Source organism: Dama dama, chromosome 20 (assembly GCF_033118175.1).
Source record: "Dama dama isolate Ldn47 chromosome 20, ASM3311817v1, whole genome shotgun sequence".
Classification (NCBI taxonomy): Eukaryota; Metazoa; Chordata; class Mammalia; order Artiodactyla; family Cervidae; genus Dama; species Dama dama.
Genome location: NC_083700.1, coordinates 87,453,134 through 87,460,451, shown reverse-complemented (window position 1 = coordinate 87,460,451; position 7,318 = coordinate 87,453,134). Strand labels below are relative to the sequence as shown.

The following is a 7,318-nucleotide window of genomic DNA, read 5'->3' as shown; positions in this document are numbered from 1 at the left end:
TTCAAGGTTAGTAGTGATATGCCTTATACTTTTTTCCATATCTACTCACAGCATCTATCAATATCACATAAGTCAGGGGAAGATGAATGGGAAATAATATTTATAACATCACAGTTCAGAGAATTAACTCTGAAGACTATCATCTTAGGTTTATTTTAAATCCTGACTTTGCTACTTACTGGCTGTGTAACCTTGGGCAAGTCACTTAATCTCTCTGATCTCAATTCTACTTCATAAGTTATTATGAGGATTCCCTGGTGGCTCAGATGGTAAGAAATCTGCCTGCAATGCAGGAGACCAGAGTTTGATCCTTGTGTCAGGAAGATACTCTGGAGAAGGAAATGGCTACACGTTCCAGTATTCTTGCCTGGAGAATGCCATGGACAAAGGACCCTAGTAGTCTACAGTCCATGGGATAGTAAAGAGACAGACATTACTGAGCAACTAACACTTTGAGACTTTAGATTATGAGAATTAAGTTAGTTAATCTTGTTATAGCCACGCTTTCTGGGAAACAGACTCACTCAGAAGGACAATGCAGATAGTGAAGTGCAGTTTATTACGCCAGCGGGCCCAAGGCAGAGTCTCCTCTTAGCCAAGGACCCCGTCCAGCATTTGTGAAAATCTTTTATACCCCATGTGTATGTGTCCAAACCCACTATCCCAATTCCCTTGAGACTTACATAAACAAAGGAAGGGTAAATACAACTACAATAACTCCATCATTCATGTGTTATGTGTTCAAACAGTCAATAATCAATAAGCCCGCAGTTACATTCCAAATAGTTAATAACCGATAAGCCTGTGCTTACATTCTGATAGATAGTGTCCGGAGGCAGGGGTGATTAGTGTCTGTTTTCTCTTCTTTAAGATTCCCCTGCCTAGAGGGGGGTCTTATCCTTCCATTGTCATTCCCACAGGCGCTAAGCACAGAGTTCAGAGTCCACTGGAGAGGTGGCCACGCACAATCAGCACAGACAGGCCTGAGATGGAGTCCAGGCCCTATGAATTCCTTCTTCAATTTAAGTGCTTAAAATAGTGCCTGGAACATAGTTAAGGGTTATTGAGGTATTAGGAAAGATATCCCCATCTGAATGCAGAGTTCCAAATAATACAAGGAGAGATAAGAAAGCCTTTCTTAAGTATTCAGTGCAAAGAAATAGAGGAAAACAAAAGAATGGAAAAGACTAGATGAGATACCAAGGGAACATTTCATGCAAATATGGGCAAAATAAAGGATATAAACAGTATGGACCTAGAAGAAGCAGAAGATATTAAGAAGAGGTGGCAAGAATACACAGAAGAACTATCTAAAAAATCTTAATGACTCAGATAACCATGATGGTGTGATTACTCACCTAGAGTCAGACATCCTGGAGAGTGAAGACAAGTGGGACTTAGGAAGCATCATTACAAACAAAGCTAGTGGAGGTGATGGAATTCCAGCTGAGCTATTTCAAGTCCTAAAAGATGATGCTGTGAAAGTGCTGCACTCAACATGCCAGCAAATTTGGAAAACTCAGCAGTGGCCACAGGATTGGAGTCAGTTTTCACTCCATTCCCTAAGAAAGGCAATGCCAAAGACTGTTCAAACTACCACACAATTGCACTCATTTCACATGCTAGCAAAGTAGTGCTCAAAATTCTCCAAGCTAGTCTTCAACAGTCTGTGAACTAAGAACTTCCAGATGTTCAAGCTGGATTTTGAAAAGGCAGAGGAACCAGAGATCAAATTGCCAATATCCACTGGATCATAGAAAAAGGAAGAGAGTTCCAGAGAAATGTCTGCTTCATTGACTATGCAAAAGCCATTGACTGTAGATCACAACAAACTGGAAAATTCTTCAGAAGATTGGAAATACAAGATCACCTTACTTGCCTCCTGAGAAACCTATGTGTAGGTCAAGAAGCAACAGTTAGAACTGGACATGGAACAAGGGACTGGTTCCAAATTGGAAATGAAGTATGTCAAGGCTATGATTGTCACAAGGCTGTATATTATATGCAGAGTATATCATGTGAAATGCTGGGCTGGATGAAGCACAACCTGGAATCAAGACTGCCAGGGGAAATATCAGTAACCTCAGATAGGCAGATGAAACCACCCTTATGAAAGAAAGTGGAGAGAAACTAAATAGCCTATTGATGAAAGTGAAAGAAGAGAGTGAAAGGCTGGATTAAAATTTAGCATTCTAAAAACTAAGATCATGGCATCTAGTCCCATCACTTCATGGCAAATAGATGGGGAAACAATGGAAACAATGACAGGCTTTATTTTCTTGGGCTCCAAAAATCGCTGCAGATGATGACTGCAGCCATGAAATTAAATAACACTTGCTCCTTGAAAGAAAAGGTATGACAAACATAGACAGTATATTACAGAGCAGAGATGTTACTTTGCCAACAAAGGTTCATCTTGTCAGAGCTATGGTTTTTCAAGCAGTCACGTGTGGATGTGAGAGTTGGACTATAAAGAAGGCTGAGAGTCAAAGAACTGATGCTTTTGAGCTGTGGTGTTGGAGAAGACTCTTGAGAGTCCCTTGGATTGCAAGGATATCAAACTAGTCAATCCTAAAGGAAATCAACCCTGAATATTCATTGGAGAGACTAATGCTGAAGTTGAAACTCCAATACTTTGGAGTTGGGAAGAGTTGACTCATTAGAAAAGACCCTGATGCTGGGGAAGATTGAAAGCAGGAGGAGTAGGGGATGACAGAGGACAAGATGGTTGAATGGCATCACTGACTCAATGGAGATGAGTTTGAGTTAGCTCCGGGAGATGGTGAAGGACAGGGAAGCCAGGTGTGCTGCAGTCCATACAGCGCAAAGAGTCATACCCTATTGAGTGACTGAATATTTTTAAGAATTTATTCCTTTCTAAGGATTATGCTAGAAGTACTAGATAATAATAATAAATCATAACAGATACTAATTATTAAATACTTGCTTTATTGAATAGATGCTTTCATTCATATAATATACTGTTGTTCAGTTGCTCAGTCTTGTCCGATTTTTTGTGATCCCATGGACTGAAGCCCACCAGGTTTCCCTGTCCATCACCATTTCCTGGAGTTTGTTCAAACTATTTCCATCAAGTTGGTGATGCCACCCAACCATCTCATCCTCTGTCATCCCCTTGTCCTCCTGCCTTCAATTAGTCACAAAGAGTTGGACATGACTGAATTACTAAGCATGCCCCATTCAGCAGCATTCCTTTTATGTTTATTAATTATTATTATTATTATTTTGAGTTATGAATTAAATTTTATTTGGAGCAAAATGAGGACTGTAATCCAGGAGACAGCATCTCAGATAGCTCTGAGAAACTGCTCCAAAGTGGCAGTGGGGGAAAGTCAATATATAAGGTTTTGGTGAAGGGGGAGTTCAATACCAAGAAACACTCATTTGACAATAGGTTTTTTGTTAGTCATGAGGATCTGATAACACCATGAAGGGATTTAGTGCTTCTGTAGATAGGAAGAGATGCAAGGATTGAGATCATAAAATCTTTTCCTAAAAACATCCAACTATCTAAAGACCTGTCCCACCAGATTCCCTGGAGCACAGAATGCCTCATTCCACCCTGAACTCCCTCAGGGGGTGTCGAAGGTCAACAGCTATAGCAACATGGGGTTCAATCTCTGTAGAGGCAGATGGCAAACAGCTTTGTTGTTCAGTCATTGGCAATGCTCGTGGTAAGTGACAATTTGTAGTTGACATGGCCCCCTTGTGGTCATAAATCTGACCATACTTTGGGGGGCATTTCATGACCATTTTGTCCAGCGTTACTGGGAAGGCTTGTTCCCAGTTCTGAAGAAGGTTTTTGTTGATAAGACACTCAATGTGCTATTACTGGACTAGGTCTGAATAGTCAAATATCTCTGGACACCTGTCTTCTAGTTATGGTCCAGGAAAGTATTCCCTCTCATTGCATCTTTCCATACCTAGAGTTACACTATTACAATCATTGATCATATATTGAGCTATACATTTAATCAACTGCTTCAAGTCTAGTCATCATTTCCATTGAAGACTCAGTCATATACTTGGTAATACAGGAAAATAATCTTGTGAAACAAGCAAAATACAAGTGGCATAGTTAATAACATTAGTAGAATTAAAAGTAAATATTTTAGCCATGGGCCTCCCACACCAGTTTTTTTTTTTTTTTTTTTTAAGATCATCAAGACTAGGGAATGAATCACTCAAAGCAGAAAGCTGATTTTTCATGTGGTTCAAATGTGTCACATTAAAGGGTTCATCAGCTATGAAAACATAGCATTCAGTTTGAATTGTAGCACAGATATCTCCCTGAGATGCTGCAAGGTGTCAAGGGCTTTGCAACTGTGTAGCACTGCCTTTCTTATCACAGAGACAAAATTCAATAGGCTAATAGCCCGGTTACTATCATTTAAAGCTTATGAAATTTGCTTCATAAGGCTTCAGTTCAGTTCAGTTGCTCAGTCGTGTCTGACTGTTTGTGACCACATGAATCATAGCATGTCAGGCCTCCCTGTCCATCACCAAACTCCTGAAGTTTACTCAAACTCATGTCCATCGAGTCGGTGATGCCATCCAGCCAACTCATCCTCTGTTGTCCCCTTCTCCTCCTTCCCCCAATCCCTCCCAGCATCAGGGTCTTTTCCAATGAGTCAGCTCTTTGCATGAGGTGGCCAAAGTATTGGAGTTTCAGCTTTAGCATCAGTCCTTCCAATGAACACCCAGGACTGATCTCCTTTAGGATGGACTGATTGGATCTCCTTGCAGTCCAAGGCTTAGATATGGTCAATTACATCCTCCAACCCCATTGAAGGCGTACACACACACACACATGCACACACACACAAACTGCTACTGACCACTCATCGATAATAAATTTTCTAGGAGGTATCCAATCAGAGCCCTAGAGAACAGAAATCCACCTAGAGAACAGGTAACCCAGAAGTACTAGGCACAGGTAATTGGCCAAAACCCAACAATTGGATTGAGTTTTAAACTAGTATAGAATCAAATCCATAATAGAAAACATGTGACTGATAGGCATAGGTCTGAAGAATCAAGAAAACATTATAAATGATCATAAAATTCAGATCAGCATCTTGGGCAAGCTATCTACTTCTGACGTCATCTTCTCATTCTAGTGCAGTGTAGTTTCTTCTGTTTGATCACTTTTTTAAGGTGAGTTTGAGGTCAGCAGGCCTCTCTATAGACCAGTCCAGCTTAGGAGCTTTTTAAAAATAAGTTGTTCCCTCTTGCCAAATGCCACTAACATGGTGTTCAGGCACTTCATAGAGGTTGGCTGGGTGACCTACGCCTCCTTTGAGTCTTGTGCCGGGAAGCTGGTTGTGATTGTAGATGTTAGTAATCAGAACAGGACTTTGGTGGATGGACCTTGTACTCAAGTAAGGAGACAGGCTATGCCTTTCAAATAAATGCATGCAGCTCACTGACTTCAAGTTCCCACGCAGTGCCCACTAGAAATATGTTGGAAAAGCCTGAGAGAAGGCAGATATCCTGCAAAGTAAGCAGCCACAAGGTGGGTCAAGAAGATTGAAGCCAGAAAAAAGAAATCCAAGATGACAGATTTCAATCGTTAAAAAGTCACAAAGGCAAGACTCATCAAGCTTGAAGTTAAGAAAATTGAAAAGGCAGCTCTCCTGAAAGCTTCTCCCAAGAAAACACTTACTGCTAAGGGGACAGGTGCAGAAGCTGTTGCCACTGCCAATGTTCCAGCAAAAATAAAAAAAGATGACCATTGTGGGTAAGAAGGCACCAACCCAGAAGGTTCCTGCCCAGAAAGCTGCAGGTCAGAATGTAGCACCTTCTCCAAAAGGTCAGAAGGGTCAGAAAGCTCCAGCCCAGAAAGCACCTGCTCCAAAGGCATCTGGCAAGAAAGCATGAGAACATGAGGCTATTCTAAACAGAATGAAGGTGCTTTTTGACATGCTGGCAAATTAAAATAAATAAGTTGTTCACACTCTATTATATTGAGGCATTACTAGCCAACCCCTTGTGGTACACCTTGACTGAATTACACTGGGATGTTGTGATATGGTGACTGAGATCCGACTTCTTGGACACAAACTAGGGATTCAGGCACTTGATTTCTTTTCTAGGACTTGTCTATGTTTGTGTATCGTTCTGGAAGGATGAAACGCTTGCTTTTTTCTCAAATTTTTACTTCAGTTTTATTCTAGATCACTTTCGAAAAATCTGTGCTTTCTCTTGGTTCTTTAATGCACTCACCATGCAAACAATTATAAGGGCTGTATGAAAAGTTACCTGAACATGTCTCCTTCACCATAGGCTTCCTATCTAAGACTTAGAGACCATTCATTCTTTTATCTTTGTGACCCTAAGGAAGAAAGAGAATCATCTTCAAGTTGTTTCCTTAGAGCTGTACTTTGAAGACCTGCTAACTGAAAGCAACATCTCACTCAGATTTGCCTTGGAAAAGTTTAAAACAGATTATTTCCATCCCTTCTGTCCTATGGAACAACACTCCCTATTGTGTTTCATGTGCAGACCTGTGGGTTCTTTTGGTTGTTTGTCCTTGTTGCTGCTCTATATAATTAGAGAATTCCTGAGTTTGCAAAATGCATATGAGTTGTCTAGTCTAGTCTTTATACATTAGCAATATCCTCTGCTACTGTTGGAGAGCTTACTATTTTGGTGTCAGTGTAGTCTATTGTTGGGTGATACTAAACGCTTTAAAAGTTCTTAGTCTATAGTGGTAAGAAGACTGCTTTCCTAGAACTTCTATTCTGGATCCTATTTTTGACCTTGAGACATTGTCATAGAAATCTACTTAATCAAACCATAGTATTTTTTTCTAAATGTGCGAGATACTGCTTTTATTGATTTCACTAGAATTACTTAGCCCTGTACAGAGCCATAATATGCAATTAACTAATTTATTAATAACTCCCAAGGGCTTGGAAGGTATATATGACTGTTTCCCTCTTATAGGTGAGCAAACACTTTGAGATTTAGCTATCCTATGAACATATGTTTATAACATATTGATGCTTTTGAACTGTGGTGTTGGAGAAGACTCCTGAGAGTCCCTTGGACTGCAAGGAGATCAAACCAGTCAATCCTAAAGGAAATCAGTCCTGAATATTCATTGAAAGGACTGATGCTGAAGCTGAAGCTCCAATACTTTGGCCACCTGATGTGAAGAACTGACTTATTGGAAAAGACCCTGATGCTGGGAAAGATTGCAGGCAGGAGGAGAAGGGGACGACAGAAGATGAGATGGTTGGATGGCATCATTGGCTCTATGGACATGTATTTGAACAGCTCTGGGAGTTGTTGA

General features: G+C 40.5%; 1 pseudogene; it reads left to right on the top strand.

Annotated features, from left to right (window-relative positions):
• Positions 1–5,270: 5,270 nt before the first annotated feature.
• Positions 5,271–5,901, top strand: LOC133040302 (large ribosomal subunit protein eL14-like; annotated as a pseudogene).
• The last annotated feature ends 1,417 nt before the right edge of the window (positions 5,902–7,318 follow it).